We start from the raw sequence: 23,684 nt of genomic DNA, 5'->3' as shown, positions 1-23,684 counted from the left end.
CAACAAATCTATTTCAGTAACTCTGTACTTTTATTATTTATATGTGATATATTTAAACTAGTTTTATTTTTTCTATTAAACGCAGCTTTGCTGTGCTATAAATCATCCTGAGAAACACCTAACAGGTAGCATGAAGTATTTTAAATTAATGTTTTTAACATATTTCTCAAAATATACATGTATTCACCTGAAATAAGTGTCGCTTATCAGACATTCAGTTGATTTTGAAACTATGCTGTAGCCAAATGTTTCAAAAACCAAAAACTGCTATCCTAATTATATCATTCATGAATTATATCCTTAAACAAAAATGGAAGCCATTTATTGGGAATGGTTAATGCATAATGCATATTTATACTTAGAAAATGTAAAAGGACAAAATTAATCCTTCTGTCTGTAAAAATCTGACAAACATTTGAGTAAATCTAGTATTTAGCCATACTGTTCAGAAAGTGCAATGTAAAACTCCAGTTTGTAATTAAATTGGGATTATGGCTGATTTTTAAGAAAGGACAAAGGAGAATGTTTAAAAAAAAATCTGTGTCACTGTTTTATTCCATCTACTTAGTTATGATCTCTGGCTGCATCTTTTTTGCCCATGGATTTTTCTTCTATTGCCCCTCTTGTTTAGCATGCCAGTTTAAATTATCACCAACATTAATTGTTCCTTTTCTTTCCAACAGCTGTAAGAACTCTGCAGAAGGACATCAATAGTATGGCACTTAGGGATATATTAATTAATGAATCCAAGATAGCTGAAAATCTAAAGTAATTTATTTTTCTCCCTTCCTTAAAACAAGTTTTGGAGTTGCTTATAGTTAGGAATGTCAGACATAAAAGTAAGAAGGAAACATAGTGCTGAAAGATTAAAATATGCAAAATATAATTAAGGATTCTCAAAATAAGTTCAACACTGCATCCAGGATTTTGTTTGATAACAATATCTTGTAGCTTGTCAAAGACATGTAGTATTTCCCCAGCGCAGTATAATAAAGTGACCACTTTTGGTAATGGGATAATGGTCAATCTTCTGTAATTCCAAACCATCCAGTTACTCCCTTGGGAATATAGTATTTACTACACTAGTCACATGCTAGTATTTGTGATCTACTTTGTCAAATGCCTTACTGAAATCCAAGTATAATATGTCCATAGCATTTCGCTGGTCCATTAATTTAATCACTTTGTCAAAGAATGAAATAAGATTTGTTTGGCATGATCTGTTTTTGGCAAACCTGTGTTGACTTCTGGTTATATCTTTACTTGCTTCCAGGTGTTCACATATCTTCCCAGATATTGATGTCAGGGTGATTGGTCTGTAGTTTCCTGGGTCCACTTTTCCCCTTTTTTGAAGATAGGATTCAGGTCAGCTCTTTTCCAGTCCTCTAGTTGTTCTTACATCTTTGAAAGATAAGGTTCAGTGGTTTCAAGATCACATCTGACAGTTCCTTCAGAACACTGGGATGTAATCCATCTGGTGCTGGTGATCTGAATTCATCTAGGGTGGACAGGTATTGTCTTACCATATTCTTGCCTATTTTAACTTGTATCCCTAGTCTGTCTTTTACAGTTCTGTTTTGGGTGAGTTTGGCTATTTTTTCCTTTTGTGTGAAGACAGATGCAAGGAATGAATTAAGCAGCTCTGCTTTCTCCCTGCTACCCATCATGTCTTTACCATCTTCTCCCATTAGTGGACAATTGTTTCCTTCACTTTTTTCTTGTTTTTTCATGTTAAAAGAAGCGTTTTTAATTATTATTACTATTATTATTATTATTATTATTATTATTATTATTATTATTGTTGTTGTTGTTGTTGTTGTTGTTGTTGTTGTTGTTGTTGCTGTTAATATACAAGGTTTGGTGGGCTCTGGCAACTAAAAAAGGTCTTTTTTTAACACCACCACTTATAGATTTTTGCCAAAAAAAAAAACCCGAAAGAAAAAGAATTGGAATCAAAATTTCAGAACAAGAAAGTAATTTTGAACTGTACGCCAAATAATGAGTTCCACAACACAAGACATTAGAGCTGTTGCAAATGAGAAAATGTTCAGGGACCATAAAAAAAATTATCAAGGCTCTCGAAGTCTCAAGGCTATTGTGTGAAATGAACTGTGATTTTGAAGCTGGAATTCAAATCAGCGAAGCTTGCAGATCAACAAGAAGTGAGTATGTGGCACTAGCCACTAGCCATGCTTCCAGTATGGAAAACGAGAGCTCTGCAACACCACACCAAGCTATACAAATGCACTGCCAAAAAGAGCTACAGTACTACACTTGCTGGAGGAATGGAAAGTTGATCTGAAAGACTATCAGACAGAGGAAAGTCTAGGATATGCAAAAATATGCTTAAAAGCCTGTATTAAGGACATCAGGAATATTGCACTGAAAATATTTAAGGAGAATTTATGTTAACAACTACACCCACTGAAGAAAACCAAATACTGTACATAAAATAAACAATGAATAAAACTAAAGAAGATATGCACTGGATTTTTTTAAAATCAGTTCAAAAACTTTATAGAGTGGACAAGCTACTGCCCAAAGCAATCAGTAATGTGGAATGGAAAGAAATTTGGCAGAAATTTCTACCAAGTCCTACAATCCACTGGTAGAATATTGGATCTGGAAAACAACCACATTCTGATCCTAACATTGGCTTGAAATGATCATATTTTGTTATATTGGATATTATTATTATTATTATTATTATTATTATTATTATTATTATTATTATTATTATTATTATTATTATTATTATTATTATATTCATGTTAATGTATCCCATCCAGAGTCATAAATTATGAGCGGGGTGAACTGATAAATTCTAGTACATAAATAATTTAATAATGACTGAATTTCTGACTTTTTTTTTCTTTGCAAATAATAACAGCAGCCATACTCCTAAACTTCTTTCTCTGAAGTTTAATGAATAACCTTTCTTCACATCAAACAAATTCTTTTTAATCAGCTACAAGCTTCTAAAAGAATATGACTTGTCATTCTTACTTGCAAAGTATTGAGCTTCAAAGAAAAGACAATTTTCTGATTTTTAAACCTGTGTTCTTCTTTTTCCATGAAAAATAAGAAAGTCATCTTTAGATTAACCTTTGTGTCAACACATATAATATCTATTTAATGACACATGTTGGAAATCAGGCCTGCCTCTCACAAGTCTCGACATTTCTCCTTGAATTTCATTGGAGTGGAAAATAGACATTCAGCTTCTGACCCAGGTTTTTTGGAATATTAATAACATGCACTGTTTGCAAAGAAATCCAGTACCCTGAACAATGAGTGTACAAATCATCACGAAGCCCGCAAGGGCATGCTAAGGTGGTTGGTAGACTCAAAGAGAACAAAAAGCTTATTTGACATAATGACACTAAAGGGCATTAAAACCAAGTTCATGATTAGCAAGGGCTATTTATTCAGTGACAAAACACTTTTCATCACTGACTAATTTATAGTCAGGTCCACCATAATTTTAAATGTGTTACGCAAGCTTTTATTAAAATAAGATATTTTGTAAATTCTCTGCATGCACCACCTGCAGAAACATAGTATAGGAATGGCAAGGTTCTTACCAGTTTACCAATTTCTTTTCTTATTATGCAAATTGTGCTTGTTTTAAAAAGGTAGAAAGCCAATTTAGGTCTCTAAATTCAAGTGGATGCACAGTAACCTAAAGACAGAGTTTCTTTTACATGACAAGCAGCAGACAAGGTTTCCTCCCTAGCAATCTCATCAGAGGTTACTTCCCTTGGACAATATGGACAAGTAGTCATTAGTTTCCACATCTGGAAGCAGAGAAGACCATGTAGCCAGTGAATATGGATGGATAAACTCAGTGTCTAGTGATGCCATATATTTGTAAGTGTCACAATGGAAGAAATCTTCCACAGCCAAAATAGTCCTATTGGTCTGAAGATTAGAAACTAGTAGAAGTTTCAATTATTTCAGTGGTTCTCAACTTTTTTTCATCATGGACCCCCTTTAAATTCCTTCTGTGGCCACGGGCCACGGCCACAGATCACCAAGACTTAACTCAAGGTTTAAATCATAGCATTTAAAGTAGACCACAACCCGCCCCTTGGTAAGCTAGAAAAATGTGAGATAGACAACATCACCACCAGATGGATCTGTAGCTGGCTGACAAACCATACTCAGTGAGTAGTCCTCAATGGTGCTACATCCACATGGAGAGAAGTAAGCAGTGGGGTACCACAAGGCTCATCTTAGGCCCAGTACTATTTAATATCTTCATAAATGATTTAGATGAGGGAATAGAAGGGGACCTCATCAAATGTGCAGGTGAAACTAAACTGACAGGAGTAGCCAACACCCCAGCATCCAAAAAGATCTTGATAAACTTGAACAATATGTCCTATCCAACAAATGAGTTCTAATGTGGAGAAAAGCAAAGTCTTACATTTAGGCAGGAAAAACCAAAGGTACAAATACAGATTGGGCAAGACCTGGCTTAAAAACAGTAACTGTGAGAAGGACCTTGGAGTCCTAATGGATGATCACTTAACTATGAGCCAGCAGTGTGCAGCTGCAGCTAAAAAAGCTCATACAATCCTGGTTTGTATAAATGGAGGCATAGAATCAAGATCACATGAAGTATTAGTACCACTTTATAAAACCCTAGTAAGACCACACCTGGAATACTGCAACCAATTTTGGTCACCAAACTACAAAAAAGATGTTGAGACTTTGGAAAAAGTTCAGAGAAGAGCAATTAAGATGATCAAAGGCCTGGAGAATAAAACATATGAAGAATGGCTGCAGGACTTGGGTTTGGTTAGTCTAAAGAAAAAAAGAAAAAGGAGTGATATGATAACAGTATTCCAGTATCTGAGGGGCTGCACAAAGAAAAGGAGGTCAAATTATTTTCCAAAGCACCAGAGGGCAGGACAAGAAACAATGGTTGGAAACTGGTCAAAGAGAGAAACAACCTGGAAACTTCCTAACTGTGAGGACAATTAACCAGTTGAATAACTTGCCTTCAGAAATCCTGGGTGCTCCATCACTGGAGGTTTTTAAAAAGAGATTAGACAGTCATTTGTCTGAAATGGTATAGGTTTTCCTGCTTGAGCAGGGGGCTGGATTGGAAGATTTCCAAGGTCCCTTCCTATTCTATTCTATTCTATTCTATTCTATTCTATTCTATTCTATTCTATTCTATTCTATTCTATTCTATTCTATTCTATTCCTTCAAGCCTTTGCAGACCCCCTGTGATCACATCGCAGTCCCAAGGAGTTCATGGACCACAGGTTGAGAAAGGGCGTTGTTTACCTGAACGCCTATTCTCAACATGATGATGGATAATTCACCAATGGGTTATCTTAACCTTCCTGCTCCACGTGACTAAGTCTGAGTCTATAAATATCAGTACCACGCCATGTGCTCCCCAGTTTTGAGACTAGGCGATATGTGTACGTGTGTACGTGTTTGTTATAATACCCAGGTTTCCAGGGCCTACGGTGGGGGTGAATTATCCATCATCATGTTGAGAATAGGCGTTCAGGTAAACAACGCCCTTTCTCCAACATGATTGGATGGATAATTCACCAATGGGACATACCAAAGCCCTGTGTCCCTAGGGAGGGAGTCTGACTGGGCCTGGCTATCTTCTAATGTCAATGCCTGCTTCAGAACCTTACGTCCGAATGAAGCCTCAGCCGCTGTATACTTGTCAACCCTGTAGTGGCGGACAAGGGATGAGGGCGAGGACCAGGTCGCTGCCCTGCAAATCTCCTCTATGGATGCCTGAGTTGTCCAAGCCGCCGAGGTGGCAGCGCCACGGGTAGAGTGAGCAGTTATATGACTGGGAATTGGCAGTGACTGGTTCTGGTATGCTAGAGCAATGCAGGCCCTAATCCATCTGCCAATCGTGGAAGAGGAGACCTTCTGACCTCTGGATGAAGGTTGAGAGTATGAACAATGCCTCGGATCTACGGAAATCTGCTGTCCGGTATATGTAGCATTGTAGGGCCCTACGTACATTGAGGGCATTCCATTTCTTCTCAATGTCATTGGATGGGTTAGGACAGAAGTCCGGTAGCACCACCTCCAGCGATCTATGGTATAGGGAGTTAACCTTGGGCAAAAAGGACGGGTCCAGCCTAAGTACTACCCTGTCCGTATGGAATACCCACATGTTCCTGTTTACCGATTGGGCCGCCAGTTCGGAAATCCTTCTGGCTGACGTAATCGCGACCAAGAAGGCCACCCTCCATGATAGGAGTCTAATGGGACGTGTGTCTATGTGTTCGAATGGTGGCTTAATGAGTGCCATTAGAACTCGGTGAAGATCCCACGAGGGATCTCGATGTACCGTCGGTGGCATGCGTTGGAAGCTCCCCTGATGAAGGAGCGAACCATGGGATGCTGCGCTAGGGGAATAGCGTTATCGTACGTGATTACTGTAGGGAGGGCTGCTACCTGCCTACGGATGGTGTTCAGGGATAGGCCTCTCTCCAGTCCATCCACTAGGAATTCTGGACTCGTAGGTACAGAGACCGCTAAGGGTTCGAATCCGCGCCCTGAACCACCACCTGCAAAATCCCTTCCAAGTTGCGTCGTATATTCACTTCGTGGAAGGGTGCCTGGATTATTGGATCATGTCTATTACCCTTGTTGAATATGAGTCCTGACTCAATGCCCGGCGTTAAAATGCCAAGCGGCTAACTGTAACCACTGAGGGTCTGGATGTTGAAGTTCCCCCTGCGTGAGGGAGATGTGATCTGATGGGATCCGCCATGGGGCCTTGATGGAGAGATCCATCAGGTCGCAAACCAGGGGCGCCTGGCCCAGTGGGGTGCGACCAGAAGGATCTCCGCCTGTTCCCGTAGTGTCTTCCGGATTGTGGCTGGAAGAAGCGGGAGGAGGGGGAAGGCCTACAACCGTCCCCTTGGCCAGGGGCTGCGGAGGGCATCCATTCCCTCCACTGACGGTGAGGGGAATCTGGAGAAACCCTGGTAGTTGGGAATTGTTCGGGGAGGCAAAGAGGTCTAGGATCGGAAGGCCAAACCTGTCCGTGATCTCTTGGAACACCTGTGGGTCCAGTTGCCCTTCTGCATGGTCCACCGTTGTTCTGCTTAGGGAGTCCGCCTGCTGGTTGGACTCTCCGGATATATGTTCTGCCCTGAGGGAAGCAAGATTTAGTTCTGCCCACGCCCCCAGCAATTGGGCCTCCTCCATGAGGGCCCTTGACTTTGTACCCCCCCTGTCTGTTGACGTGCGCTTTGGCTGCTACGTTGACGGTAAGCACTAAGATGTGCTGCCCCCTTACTATGTCCCTGAAATGTCCTAGGGCCAGGCGAATCGCCCTGAGTTCTAGCCAGTTTATGTTGTTCTCCAATTCCCCCTGTGACCACTGGCCCTGTGCCCAGTGTGAGTCCAGGTGTGCTCCCCAGCTAAACCGACTGGCGTCTGTGGTGGGGGTCCTTCCTGTTGGTTTCTTGGACACCGACCCCCGTGTTAAGGCTGGAGAGGTCCACCATCGAAGGGAGTGCAACGCCACCTGCGGAGCTCTAACCTTCCGGTTGGAATCAATTAAGGAGCCCAGGAGCTTCCTAAGGGAAGAGGGCTCACAGCTACCACAGCGAAGTCTGTGGAACGGGAGTGGGGAATCCCTTCTCCGGGAGAAGGGGCCACTTTATCTCCCGGGCATGAAGGCGGGCCCAAGGCCCGATCTGTACGCAGTACACCATCTTCCCCAGAAGCTGCGATAATGATACCAGGGAAGACACTCTGGATCTCTGGACTCTCTGGACTGCCTTCCGAGTGCTGGTCTGGCGATCCTGTGATAGATAGACCATACAGCTGCTTGTATCAATGATTGCCCTTAGGTGAAGGAACCTTGTTGAGGGTATCGTGTGGCTCTTGTGAAAGTTGACAGAGAACCCATGGTCCTGTAGGGTACTAACTGTTACGATGAGATCAGATTGAGTTCTCTGTGCGGAGGATGACTGGATTAATATGTCGTCCAAGTAGTACTGGACTCTAATGGATACCTGTCTCAAGTGTGCAGCCAGTGCTGCCAGTATCCTGGTGAACACTCTGGGGGCTGAGGATAGGCTGAATGGCAAGGTTCTGTATTGGTAGTGAACCTGGTTGTAGCAAACCTTAAGGAGATTACGGTGGCTCGCTAAGATGGGAACGTGTGAGTATGTCTCGGTCAGATCTATGGAGGTAAGGGGGTCCCCCTGCCTGATGCCAGCCAGGATTGACTGTAGGGATTGCATCCTGAACTTCCTGTATCTTAAGGAGAAATTTAGGTCCTTAATGTCCAGTATTGCCCTCCGTCCCCCTGATGTTTTGGGGACGACGAACAGGTTGGAGTGGACCCCCTGGCCCCGATGTTTCTGAGGCACCAGTTCTATAGCCTGTATTTGTAGGAGGTACCCTATGGCCTCTGACCTTAGGGATGCCTTATCTACGTTTGTGGGAGCGGGGCACGATCGGAAACAATTGATTGGGCTGGATTGAAATTCCAGCATTAGGCGATGGATCACGGTGTCTAATACCCATGAGGCCGTGGTGGTGGCTGCCCACATGTTAGAATAACGGGTCAGGCTTCCCCTTACAGGTTCAGCTGTTGCGGTGTCACTTGCATCGCCTGGCGAATCGTCCTCCAGTTCCTCTTGAGGGACGCTTCGCTTGTGATTGGTGAATATGTTTCTGTGTCACCACTGGATCTGCATAATTGGGTTGGGTTCACTTGAAGAAGACGGAGCTGGTGTCTCCTGTTCTGAGGAAAGGTTGCCTGTGATGAAGGCCGTTATCAATAGGGTGTTTAAAGGTGAGTGGTCAAAAAGACCCACTGGTAGAGCCGGATCTGGTGCTGATGTATCCTCATCTTCAGATAGGACGAGGCCTGAATGGTCATATCCGGCTGATTCTGGCTCGGAGGTTGCCTCTTCTGCTGGTTCTAGTGACCCCACCTGGTCGCTGTCCCTCAGTGCTGTTGAGGGGCCTTGCGGTGGTTGGTGTGGTCTGGATGTGGTCATGAATTGTGCCACAGCCTGGGCTATCATGGCCTGGAGGCCTCTGGACCCACTGGCTGACTGACTGTATTGGCTGTAAACGTGTCTCCCGTTGAAGCTAAGCCTTGTGTCACCACCCCTTGTGTCACGGAGTTTGATCCTGCCAAGGATGTCTGGGCCTGAGATACCTCCCTGGGAGGAGACCAGGCCCCCGGGGTTAGGGTGCAGTGCACAGACAAAGGTTCGAAGATTGAGCTCGCTGGGGCTGAAGCTTCTCTCTCTCAGAACTAGTACACTTGGCAGGTTGCTTTCCCCTGGATGAGGATCTACTATGTTTCCTCTTTGCAGGGACCTCCATGGATGATGATGATGATGATGACTGGATCTGCCATGGTGGTTGATCAGGTCGTCTTCTTAGGGCTCTAATCAGTGAGCAACGCCCTCCCTCTGGCGTTGTGATTCTACTGAAACAGCCCAGTAATGCCTTCAACCCAGGTGAGGAGGGGGGAGGGTTAGTGGGGTCCTAGAGTGAGGCAATGCGCCCCATAAGGGCGAGCTTGCCTTCCCCACGACGATGGAGTCAGTTCGCTTTGGTTGTTGTTGTGAACCCTCGTTCCCTTAGGAAGCGCTTGGGTTCCTTAAATGATTGGTCCTGGGACCTGTTCAACCCACTCCTTCCGCCCAGCGTCTTCTCCCACAGGAGATAATGTGGTGATGGGGAGGTCTGTGTTGAGCGGGTGTGGGACCTCTCCTCCCCGAAGAGCCTCTGGCAGTTGGGGTGGCTGGGTGGCTGAGCGGGGAAAATCCCCTTCTCCGGGGCTTCTCCGCTCAGAAATTGCTTGGGAGGCTGCGTTGGGGAAATCCCCCTCTTCGTAGGTTTCCCTGCTGGGGGAAGCCTCTCCAACTCCCGGGAGCGGCAGGGAGGCTGCGCGGGGGAATCCCCGCTCCTCCGATGCCTGCCGGTTTGTGGGCAGCCTCTCCTGATGACGAGGACGGCAGAGAGGCTGCGCGGGGGAAATCCTCCTCTTCAGAGGCTCCCCGTCCTGTGGAAGCCTCTCCAGCTGCTAGAAAGGACAGGGAAGCTGTGTGGCAAAATCCCCTTCCTCGGAGGCCTGCCGGTCTGGGGGAATCCTGTCCGGCTGCCTGGAGCATCAGTGAGGCTGCGTGGGGGAATCCCCACTCCTCCGGTGCTGCTGGGAGCGTGAGTGAGGCTGCGCGGGGGAATCCCCACTCCTCCGGCCTCTTGGCTTGTGTGCAGCCTCTCCGGATTCCAAAACAGCAGAGAGGCTGCGCGAGGGAATCCCCTTCTTCATAGGGCTCCCGGCTTGGGGAGAATCTCTCTGGATGCCGGGGAACTGTAGGGAAGCGTGCGGGGGGGAATCCCCCTCTTCGGAAGGTCCCCCGGCCTGGGAAATCCTCTCCGGTTGCCGGTATGCGGCCGGGAGACAATGTGAGGGAATTCCTCTCTCCTCGGAGGCTCCCCGAGCTGGGGAAAACCCCTCCGATTCTCTAAAAACGGTGAGGGGCTAGGAGGGAATTCCTAGGGTTCCCCACGCCGAGGGAGGCTTCGCCGCGTTGGGGGTGGCCTGTGGCCCGAAAAGGTACTCACCGGTCCCGGGGAAACCTCCTGATGATCCCTGGGGTGAGGGGAATCCTCCGATACGAGGATCAGCTGGTTTGCAGGGAGTTCCCATGCAGCGGAAGTCCTCACCGACGCCTCCTAGAACAAAGGAGGATGGCCGTCTCTGAGGGAGGAATCCAAGCGGAAGGATCCAGAGGAATCCTCTCCCCAGATACGGTCTCTTGGGATTTCTATCTGTTATAGGTTAATTTCCTGTTGAATTTGATCAATTGTAGATAGATTGTTGTAAAGTTTAAGTTATTTCTTTAAAGCATCTGGAGCATGAAGACTAAGTTGAAAAAACTGGGGAGCACATGGCGTGGTACTGATATTTATAGACTCAGACTTAGTCACGTGGAGCAGGAAGGTTAAGATAACCCATTGGTGAATTATCCATCCAATCATGTTGGAGAACCATTGGTTTATTTCATTAAAAATGCTTAACTTTCACTAGCGTTCCACTAAAAAAAGAGACTTGGAGGTTAGAGAGAGAAATAAGTAAAGCAAAAATGGGAGAACAGAGGGCCTATGCAGCATGCTTAGGCATACAGTATTGTCTTCATTTGAAACCTATAAGGTCCAGTGATGAATTTATGTGATACGATACTGCTAGACAATGTGCTAATTGAATACCTCATTCTCAGAGGTAGTAATCATCGAAACTTAAGAGTGAGATGGAGGAGACACATTGTTTGCCTGACAGTTTTGTTTTTACTTTAATAATGCTTAATGGTTTCACTGCCAATCATTTGTCCACTAAAGCTGCCTTCCCCAGCTGTTTTGCTCTCCGTAGATGAAAAGATGTGTTGTCTTATATATTTTTCCCAGTGAGGAAAACAGCTTGATAGGGCAATTTTGTTCAAGAGGACAGCTGATAGTTTAAAAGTTTTAATTGCTTCTTGCATTAGATTCAGGTATGTTTTTCTTCACTTGGTTTCATTAAAATAAGCAGATGAAAATATTGGGAACCTGCCACATACAGTTCCTCCCATATCCAATTTAGAACAATCTGCCAGGCGACAAGGAGATGCACAGTGGATCTGGAGGGCAGCCTGCACTCCTCCGTGGCATCTTCTTTTAACATCCTTCCAAACTGAAAGCTGCAGACTTCTTTGGCATCTACAAACATGTGAAACCACAGTTTTGGCAACATGACAATTAACATAACTAGATACCATGCTCAAGAGGAATAGAAAAAAGCAGCCATTCTCTGGTCTGATCTTTGAGTTCAAAAGGTTGATTTTTAAACTTTTATATGCATGATTTGTTCTGCTATTATATCTTAATACTTTCATTTCCTAATAACAAGCACCCCTCACTATACCAAATATTCCATACAAAATGGAAAGCAGTTACACATAACACTTGTGGCCCAGACACCTTTGCTTCCAATTTTGTATGATCAAATATATGAGTTACAGAGCCAACTGATTTTCTTACCCTACAATCCTAGATGTTGCTACTATGCAAACCAATGCCACATCAGAGCTCCAATTTTTCTGGACAGCACCACATTGGGGAAAGCTGGGTTATAAAAGTATTCCTTGCTTACCAACTGCTTTGTGTTCCAAGTTACAATGGTGTAAAACAAACCCTGATCTTTGTTACCAATCCTCACATTCATGACTGTCACCACATGCCATGATCATGTGATTGTCATTCTGGAGCTTCATAACTGATGCATGTTACAACCATCACACCATTTGTGAGCTTCCCAACTAGCTTGTAACAAACAGTTAATGGAGAACACAGAAATAACACTATAAGTTGGAGTCACATGATGTTCTGCTTAATAACTATGGTGATTTGCTTAACAACCGAATAGGAAGTGACAGCTTACCAAGAAAGTGCACCTGCAGATAACCTAACCGTGTGCCATGCAAGGCTTTAAAGATAATAACCTGAACCCTGAACTGCACTCAGAAAAGAACTGGGAATCTACACAGCTCACACAATAGCAGTGTAACTTGGGTAAGCCACAGGGCACCCAGAACTGCATACATTGTTGCATTCTAGATCTGTGCAGCTTCTGGTTGGTCTTCAAGGACCTGCCCATGCAAAGCACCTTGCAGCAATCCAGTTTAGAAGTGTAACGGTCTGTGAAGATGTCCTTAAGAGGCAGCAGCAGACTAGGCAACAGTCAAATAAGAGTCAGCTTAAACTCCAGAAGCAATGGGGGCATGGCAGACAACTCAGAAGGGGCCCTCCCTAATTTCTTGGAGAAATAAAGATGAGGGGAAAACCATGTACTTTGATACTTGCAAGATTCTGTTACAGGGCCCCACACATCCAACCTCCAAAGCTAGTTCATCAGGATATCATGATGATGGTATGAAAAGCCACTGAGAGATCCAGAGGGTCAGGATGGACACACCACCCCCATCTTGAGGTCTCCAGAAATCATCCACTAATTTATTTTATTTATATTTATTTATATTTGAATTTATATCCCGCCCTTCTCCCGTAGGACTCAGGGCGGCTGACAATCTATTTAAAATACATACAAAACAATATAAATTTAAAATTAATTAAAAAGAATATTAAATATTTGTCGAATTTAAAATATAATTAAAACCCCCCTAAAAATTACCCTAGGCCAGTCCTGCAAGCTGGAATAACCAAGTCTTGAGGGCGCGGCGAAAGGAAGGGAGATCAGGGATAACCCTGATCTCTGGGGGCAGTTCATTCCAGAGGGNGGCAGGAGGCGGTCTCGAAGATATCCGGGTCCGATGCCATGGAGCGCTTTAAAGATGATAGTCAACACCTTAAAGCGCACCCGGAAGGCCACAGGCAGCCAATGCAGCTCGCGCAGCAGCGGTGTCACGTGGGAGCGCCGAGTCCCCCCCAACACCGCCCGCGCTGCTTTGGTATTATAGCCTAATCAGAATCCTGACTGAAAAGGGTACAGATAATTGAGCCAAGTTCAATTCAGCCTGAACAAAACAACTCAGAAATAGAAAGCTAATATGAAATATTAAACAGCAGTATATATGCAATCATAAGTCTGAATAAACAATGCTCTGAATTTGATATAGGGAAAATATTCCATACAACATTGATTAAATGATTTCTCCAATCACTACAATCACAGGCTATCAGATTTCATTCTTGGCATGGCAATAAATATCAATCTCCAAAAACTTAATCCTGGATTCAGTAATTGTGGAAACTTCACAGATTCAACATAGCTAGATAAATTGCTTTACTGTACTCCAGGAAAAAATGAATACATATTTACACAAAAGATTTGCCTACTGAAAAATTAACCTTCTCTACCTCCCATGCATATGTTTGTGTGTGTATATGTGTGTGTGTGTTTGTGGAAGTGTCAGCCCAGAGGTTTAATCAAAACCTCTTCCTCCTGCCCTTTCAAGTCAATGAAATTTTGGCTGTCCTTTCTTAGCCTTGAGAATTGGAGACATCTGTTTCATATTTATTTAATAGTTGTACTTGGCCTGATAATCATTGATTTACACAGAATATCAGAGCACTGTCCTCAGTGCACACATCAGCAAGAAAATAATTCAAATGCAAATCCATTGTATCTGAGTTTGTGATTATTAGGCATCTATTAAGCTCCATACTACTCTCCATATGTAGTTACCATATAATTATTAGGAGTTAGAACTTTCTCACCTGATTAGATCAAGCTGAGAGGAAGATGTGCCCATCACCACTATTCATTATTCACTGAGATTATAAGCCTAAATTGAGGATGGTACCCTCCAAGATCCTAGATAACAACTTGTAATGCAATATTCTTCTATATAACAGCATCCTACATAAATTTGGAAGTATTATCTTCAGAATCTACTTTTCTGTTTGAAGAGCATTCTACAATCATATGAGCTACTCTCTTCCAGAAATGGTAAAAATGACCACGTGACCTATTTGTGTAGGATGCTGTTATATAGAGGAGCATTCTATCACAAGTTGTTATCTAGGATCTCAGAGGGTACCATCTCTAGCAGGGAGAGTGTGAGTCAGTAACTGAATCAAGCTCTGAATATAAAACTATTTGGACCCAGTTGGTGTTATTGAGAGAACCGATCTATTGATCACTGAAGTCAGTCTTCCAAGTGACTTTTTTTTTCACGTTTTGGGTCATAGATCATAGCATTAAGAAATCTAGAGCAGAGATTTTTGAATTGAAACAGGGTGAGTTAGAGTTATCCACTTTCCACCTTATTATTTCCACCTTATCATCATTTGTCTCGAATTATCCCAGTTCTCCTTGGAATTCAGTTTTTAATCCAAGCTGAATGAACAGTCCTAAAAAATACTCCATATTATTTTCTGTAGATTAAAATACTGTATATTTGATTTAAAAATATCATTAAAACAAATGTATTAATAAAGAAATGTGGAAAGTTAAATTATTTTTAGATTTAACATATTGAGCACATGAAAACATTCAGACCTTGTACACCATCAGGGAATCTTTATTAGATGAAAATAAATCTGGTGTAAAAAGATTTTCTAATAATTATTCCATTGCCATTCTTCAGTTTTTCAAATTAATGTGCTTAGTATTCTGAGTGGGTGATCAGAGTAGAGGAATTCTACAGGGAACTCAATTATCAAAGAAAATGATCACTCAAGCATTTGCAAAATCAGAACTATGTCTAATTGTGACTAGTGTGTTATTATTGTTGTGTGGAAGCAAAACCTTAAACAGAGAGTTCCGGAACGGCTTTTATTTTGCTCAGTGAGGTATCAGACTAAGTATGTAATGTGTGAGCCATTTGGACAAGTTGCTACTCACATTGTGATTTTTTTTCTTTTCAAGCTTATGAACAAGTATTTATTTGATTCCCCTTATCTTTAACAGCTTATAACTGTCAAAGCTGTCATAGCAAAATCTGACAGTGATACCGTGTCCTGATAGGGAAACAGCTGATGGCATCATCAGTCTCTTATCTCTTAACTAGAAAATACAGTAAGACCTATTGAAACAATGATGTTGTATTTTATGGTGGAGACCAGTAATTGTCATATGCAAAAGGAAAGCGCTGATTATGCCCTTTCAGACAATGTTAATCTTACAAGGCTTTAGGAAATCAGGGGCTTCTGAATGCTGCAATTCAGTATTCCTTTTTATTTTTTCAAAAGAACAGAACATTCAAGTTTCAGTTTAAGAGTGATAGCAAAATACTATTACATAGGCATTTTTGAAGCAATTCTTCAGTTATTTCCCCTTTGGGTAGAACATTTGAATTTGTTTAATTATTCCAATTTCACCTTAGCCAAAAAGAAACCAAATGACACCAAACAAAATTTTCTATCCTTTCCGCATATGATACTAAATGTATATTTTAAGCACTGTTGGAAAAGGGAGATAATCAAGACTAGCACTGGGGATAAAAAGTGACAAGGCAGTTTGTAATCTTTGCCAATTCCATCATATCAACGGAAAACCCCTACAGCACTTATATTTGCAATGAGAGACTCCCCATTCCTGCTGCTAATAATCATATTCAGATGGCAGAAAGGAGAGAAGAAATAGTAAATATATGAATGTAAAATCTGCTAAAATTTGTCCCTGGAATATCTGTGCTACTTCTATCTTGTTTCATGTTTTAAAAAAAGGTAAAGGTAAAGGGTTTCCTTTGTCCAACTCTAGGGAGCGGTGGTCATTTCCTAGTTAAGGAAGTCAGTGTTAACCGAAGATGGTTCTGTGGTCATGTGACCGGCATGACTATATGCCAAGGTACACAGAACTAGCCAGCTAAAAAAAAAAATCCTGTCCAAACTGAGACACTTTGGCAATGTAAATTATTCAGACCAGATTATAGGCTACCAGCATCTACAAGAGAACAAGGAGGAAGGGAGGGAAAGGAGGAAGGGAGAGAGAACAGGCAGAAGGATTACACAAGCCCCACTTGTGTAATATGTGTGCACATTATGAGATTGCACTCAGTGATGAAAGCAGATGCCCATGTTGCAGGCTGTGTTGTCCTCCCAACAGGCAATTTCAAGGCCTCCAAACTTTCCAATCCAGAAACACAATAGCTGATTGCTTTTTTTCCTGTGGTTGAGTTTTACTGGAGACATATACATGTGTTTGTGTGTTGCAACAAAGGGAGATACAAATTTAAATTACTTCATATATGCTAAGTTGCAGCATAAAATGTATTTATATGCATTTTAAATTAGTATTTTCTTTCTTTTAGTTCCTTTTTTTCATGGGGTACTTTTTTAAAAAACAAATATTCAAGTAATACGCTGTTTCATTTCTCCAGCAGTTACTTCTCAAGTGACTAGAGCAGTAATGACACAATGCATCTCTTATTTAAAAAAAACATGGAAAATGAAATAGTTGAAGAAATGTAATAATTAAAAAACCTGCTGCCAAATTAATAACATTGTATATTCTAGACAAGGATTATAAACACTGTGCCACTGGAGAACTGCAAGTAGAGGAAGCATTAAAAGTCATTCAAGACAATGGCAGCCACCATTTGAGGGCCAAGAAATATTTGAAGAGGCAGAAATAAAAAAAAAGAGTCAGAAAATGTGCCTGGAGTTTTGTTTCATGGTGGGCACAGCGTCATGGCCTCTATTCTTACCATCCATGAGGCAACCTGGCAGTGCAGATAAGACCTAGGATAGACCATTATCCAAATTTGTTTAACATCATAATTTAAACAATAGTATAGTATTGATAGTATCCTTTAAAAGAAGCTGTTTTTGTCAGTATCAAATTAAGAATGTATTGATCAGAACAAACTAATATAAAAACCTACAGTAAAAATAATGTAAGTACCAAAAATGAAACACCATTACATTTGTTCATGATTAACTTTTTTTATTTGAAGAAACAATAAAAATCAATGAATTAGTACAAAACATTCATTCATTTAGAATATAGAAAATAAGCTACAATATTTTCAAATTAACGATATACAATTAAAGCATGTAAATTTTGATACAAACTTCAAAATTACACCAGATGATCTATTCTATTTCTTTCCTCCACTGAAACAGATTATCTAAAAATATTTATTGCCTTTTCTTTCTCAAGACAATTTAAACAAATTCTCTCCTCTTTTTATCCACATATAATCCTATATATAAATTCAGTTAAGACAGTTTGTCTGGCCTAAAGTCAAGTCTATGGATCAATAGGAAGATGAACCTGGTTTTCTCTAATCCTATACATTAACCACTGTATTCACTACTTCTCCAGAATAAGCATGTATCCTAATTCTCCTGGAAATCTTATGATGCTTATGATTTATGTCTTACTTCTTTATTTGGCCCTTGTTACATTTTCTTTAGGAAAAGAAAGCATTTGGAAAAACATATTTTTCATTGAAAGATTGAAGTGATATTAAAATTTATAGAGCATCCTAATATTATATTCTGCAATAGTAATAATTTAGTGTATGTTTGAACCTGTTCTAAATACCAGAATTAAGTATCCTGTATTGCAATGACAATTTCTTGTAATGCACTGTAACATCCCATGAATATATGCATTCCAAAAACAAAACCTTTCACAGTAATAATAGTATTGGAATAATCTCTGTGCAAAGAGGTTTATATTTGTAAAAGAACATAAATAATATTATGATGAAATATCACTTTTTCATTTTATTCCTTATTTATCTACTTTCAGTACACCCAGATCTGCTAGTAAATTGCTTCAAAATAATGAATGTTGTGTCTTGTTTCCAAAACAAAATTGTCTTTAAGTTAATGGCCCTCCTGATGTGAGAACAAATTCACTTTGTGAGCTTGTTAACTTGTCTTTACAACAGAAGAGCTTTTCATCAAATTGAACTGACATTTTGCTTATCTGCTGCTGAGGTTTACATAGCCAAAATGCTGCCCTTTCCCAGTGCTGCTCAGAACAGAAGCCATTGTCCTAGAGGACAATGATGTCCTGGACCTCCCACACCACTAAGTTGTACAGCTAGAATGAGAGCAGCCAGGCAGTTTTGCTGAGGGAACGAATGGGTCTCAGATCATCTCCTATAGAGAGATACCATTTATTGTGTGATCTCTTGTGCCACCTGGTGAGAGATGCTCTACACAACTATGGGAACAGCTAGTCTTATTAAAGAACAGGTAAATCTGTTGGGGAGAAAATAGATACAAAAGGCATTTTCTCCTTCTATGAAGTTAAATGGCGGAGGACTGAGGACACATACAAGAAAGTACTTCTTCAGACAATATATAATTAATCTGTGAAGCTGATGGCCATCAACATGGATTTCTTTAGAAATGGGTTATACAAATACATGCCTTTAATGTTAATTAATTATAAGTGAGTCTAATTCATCATGGAATAAGCTTGGATAAGCTTGAATAAGCTTCTGAGAGTACTTGTTAGTGCAGGTCACAGGGATTCTTCTGGATTTAATTCTCATCCAAAAATATTCTGGAAGAAACTCATAGAAGAAGAAAAAGATTATAAGAACCATTTTGTCCTGGTCAGAACAGGAAAGTTATAGAAGCAGGACAGAGTATGTAATAGCTGAATTCTTAGTGCCATAACTAAGTATGTGATTGTCAGTTGGTTGGATTTAAAGTCTATTCAAAAAGAAAAAGTCTAATAAAGCTCTAGCAGCAAGGTGAAATACCTGCCTACCTAAAAAGTGGATTTCTATCTATTATCCATTTCTATTTCTGCTTTTCTGTTCATATAATCATTTAAGGTGCCTTGATACATTTATAATAAAAAATACATAGTTTAAATAAAAAAATTTGAAGGTGCAAACATGATTCCTTCCTCCTTTCAAAACTACTATTTGAAATTAAAATTTCAATCTGGTGCACTAATTGAAATATACAAATATAGTTGAAGGATGTGCCATAGTCCAGGTTTCAAATAAGGTTTTTGAACAACCTGCCTTATGCTATAATCATGTCCTGTACCCAGATAATTTATTTATGCATTTATTTATCAAATTTATGCATCTTTTATTTATACAGTTTATACCAAAGGCAACTCTGGGCAATGAAGAATAATCAGATAAGATTACATAAAAACAAAAATATACAATATGAAAATCCTTATTAATAAATATCATAAAAGCAAAAGAAAGGAGGCTAAAAATGGCCACCTCAACAAATGGAGCTATCTGAGCAAGTCTGAGAACATAGCCAGGACTGGAAGGCATTTCAGAATATCAAAAATATAATTATAAGATATAAGATAAAGCGCACTAATATATTGTAACAGCTAAATTTGGTGTATTCCTCAGTTTTCAGTTCTGACACACTGTCAATAGGATTAGCATACATTCTTATTTGTAAAGTAGCACTTCTACAGGGCAAATGTCAAACAAAAAAATGTTCAAATATATTCAACATATTTGATACTATATCAGCTCCTGAACTCTCTAAAACTAGTGGAGTTTGTTTAAAATGAACCATAAAAATGAACCTGAACCAAAGGCACATGAGGGCATGAGTCTCCTCTGTGTAAGAATGTCTTCAATGCTATTACCGGGATGCCTGTTTCTATTAGACTTGTTCAGCGAATGTCTCAAATTGAAACCTACTATATAATGCAGAACATTTAACATTTAATATAGCTTATTTGGAGTTCCAGGATCAATTTTTCTAAACCATGACTATTTCAGCTAACTGGATTTTTCCAGATTTTTCAGCTAACTGGATCTTCCCTGGCCTATTTTCCCAAGACCTTTTTGCCACAATCAAGGATGGAATATGGGAAGCTATGCATATAACTCCATGCTCTTCCAGTGAGAATAGAATACTACTTTGCTGATGCTGCACTCTGTAGGAAAGGCTGAAAGAGTATGTGTCAGGTCCACCATTCATATTCTGGTGTCCTGCCATTGTGGTAAGGAAGGGGGAATGGCATGCTTGAGATTTTTTGTTTTGCTGTTCAATGCCTCTCCTGACTGCATTTGAAGCAAGAGGTCAAGCATGGTTGGGGGTTCTGCAGCTTTACCGGCTCCCTCTTCTCCAGATGTGATTTCTTCCACCCCCACCCTGGGTGGTACCTGTTGCATGCCTGATCAATCTCTTCTTCTTCAGCCAAAATGTACCAGCCATGAAGGGTGGGGGGAGCCCCCCTTGAAACACAGATATTGTAGAGTTCGTTGTTCAGCCCATCCTTGAAACAGCTGATGAGGATGTCTTGAGCCAGTCTTCAGTGTATTCTGCTACCCCTCTGTGATCCTGGTAGACAGTCTTTATGCGGTCTCTCACCTTGCAATTGGACAGGGGGTCTTCAAATCATTGGTGGAGTGCTGTCATGAAATGGTTGAAGTTCCTCAATTTGGAGGTATTTTTATTGTGAAGCATAACTATCCAGTATGCGGCAGCTCCTTCCAATGCCAGGGTGACACTCCTCACCTTAGCGCCTTCAGTAGGTATTTTGGGGCCATACTCCTGTAGGTCAGGACATGGGCCAGAAAGAAACCCAGTTGTTGTGGATCCCCATGTAAGTTCACCCAGAAAGGGGGTCTTCTGACTGTTCACCCTGGCTGGGGCAGCCCCAGCTGGAGCAGCAACTGTGGCGGCTCCCCTTGATGCTACTTCTGCAGCTGGAATCTCAAGGTATCCAGTGCGGTGGCTGCTGGAAATGCTCTCCCATTGTCATCCTCCACTGGGGTCTCCACCTTGAGGGTTTGGAAGGCATTCATCATGAATGTCATAGCTTGCTTCATCATCAGGCTGGCATGGTCAGGTTCTCCACCTGCTTCATCATCCTCAAGCGCTTCCAGCTCCATTTGCCACTCCCGTCACCAGGCTCTGCAGCTACCCCGGGCAAGGGTCACCCCTTAGACCCTTCCTTCCCAGTCATCCTTCTTCCCAATGCCTATGGACCATCTGGGTCTCGATGAATCACAAAGGCCCCCAGCCTCCTTTGTCCATTCGGAGAGGTCCAGCCCAGAGAGGGGAGCTCTGGATAAAGCTTCCCCCAGCATTCAACATCCTCCTGATCACTGTGTTGAGCGGACATCATGTGCACGGTCCCCATGGTAGAGCATTAAATCTCTCTAGGTTGACCAGTACTGCAGACTCCGCTTAATGTCAGATCTGCTCCAGCCAGGCCCTTAGGAAAGTAAGATTCTTGAACCCATTGAGTTGAATCAAAAGAACTTTTACTGAGAGAAACTGGATGCAGTAAAGTCAGGTGGAATCTGAAGGTCCCACACGAAGCATAAAGCAATTCTTTTGGTTTCCCAATCCCAACCCCCCCCTGACCAGTCCACCAGCAGCCAATGTGATGCCAAGATGTTTTGAGGATGCTGAGGTGCTAGACAGATAACAGTTCAAACTCAGGGCATGACGGCCTTAGAACCTGGCAAAAATTGGCTGAGAAGGAGTCCATCCAGTCTCCAAAGACAGTCCCCTTCCCTAATTCCCAAGTGTACAGGAGAAGGAAAAAAATCCCAAGCATGACACCCCCTCTTTCCCTCAGAACAATGGCAGGACACCAGAGTATGAATGGTGGACCTGATAATATAGCTCCTTTCTGTAATAGGATAACCCTAAAACTAACATTATTGGACTATAATATTTTTCACATTGCCTAACTTGGCTATAAATGCAAGAACTTCCAAAATGAAAGATAAAACTATAGACTTTTTCATATTTTCTAGGTTGGCTATAAATGCAAGAATTTCCAAAGTGAAAGGTAAAAGAGAATGAAAATATCATCTGCTAAAATACTGCTAAAAATTAATTTCCTCTTTACATTTCTAAACTACAAATATCATTCATGTTCGAAATGTGTCTTTACTTTTCCCAATATGCATCCTGGCTGAGGCATTTTGACTCTCCAAACAGTTTTCCATACCTCAGAGCCTTACAACTACCAAAGTAGTTTTCCCTTTGAAACCTAAATGCTACATTCTTCAATTAGCTGTCCCAATGTAAAATATAATTATCTAATCTATGTGTACCAGGAAGAAATCTACAAAACAGCAGAAAGTACTACACTAGGTTCAGAACAATTTAAAGTGCAAATGGTTCTCAGAGTTTCTCTGAGAGAGAATATCAAACTTTGGCTAATTAAACAGTGGCATAAAAGGTAGAGGAAATTACATACCAAAACAAGGCAAAAACTTTTGCAAAAGCACTGAACTTTTCAAAGGCCTTTTGAAATATGGCTTAGCTGTTAGTCAATTATATACTACTAAGGGCAACCCCCAGAGCTATGCATTTTATTAATTAACCTGAAATGGTGTGATTAGAAAGTCAAATACAAACATCACTTTATTGTTATGATGTGTGAAGTCAATGTGCAAAAACACCTCTTATACAAATTCACACTCACTGCTACTAGCTAATTTGCAAAAACATTTGAAACTTGATGAAGGTCATTAGCTGTATTTTCAGTTTTAATGGACTCAGTAAATAAGAGTTTGGGGGGAAAGGATATGTAGCTTTTAGAAAATATCAACTAACTGTACATACTGTATAGTATATTTTACCCCAAGGAGGCATATAAAATAAAATCCACTAATCTCTGGAACAAGTACAGCATCAGATTTTAAAACCACATATCATGTAAAAAGCAGATTCATGCTTAATTTTTAAGGTGCCCAGTCTCAGGTAAGTTTTTATATCCAAGCTACCACCAGAATGCCTGCTTTTCCCTAGGAGTTTAGTATTCTAGTTTAAAGCGTGATTGTTTTTAAGTTAGTTTTATTAGCATTCACATACATGCACAAGCTGCCTCAGGAGTGCTAGTGCCCTCTCAAGCCATCAAATATTTTCAAAAATAAACAATAAAAACCATAAAATAAAATTAGTTAATTGTGATGAACTGTGCTAAGCAACAGCATATATAGTAGTACATCACAAGCAAGAATCTATAAGCATCTGTTGAATTGAATTGATGGCACAAATTTATATTTCTAATACATCATTATGTTGTTCTTTTTTTTTTAATTGAAAATTTTTAAAATTTTTACAATATAACTCCCCACCTCCCTCATACCCCACCCTTCCCCACCCCCCTCCCTTCCCCCCGACTTCCCAGAGCTACACACAGGGTTTACAATACAATAATTATATTCTGTCTTAAATTATATTATCCTTAAGTTAACAATTCTATAACATCCTTTAGCTCTCTTCT

Source organism: Protobothrops mucrosquamatus, unplaced genomic scaffold, assembly GCF_001527695.2.
Source record: "Protobothrops mucrosquamatus isolate PMUCROS unplaced genomic scaffold, P.Mucros_1.0 scaffold_253, whole genome shotgun sequence".
Taxonomy (NCBI): Eukaryota; Metazoa; Chordata; class Lepidosauria; order Squamata; family Viperidae; genus Protobothrops; species Protobothrops mucrosquamatus.
The sequence above is the reverse complement of the archived record's forward strand: the minus strand, read 5'-3'. Positions refer to the sequence as shown.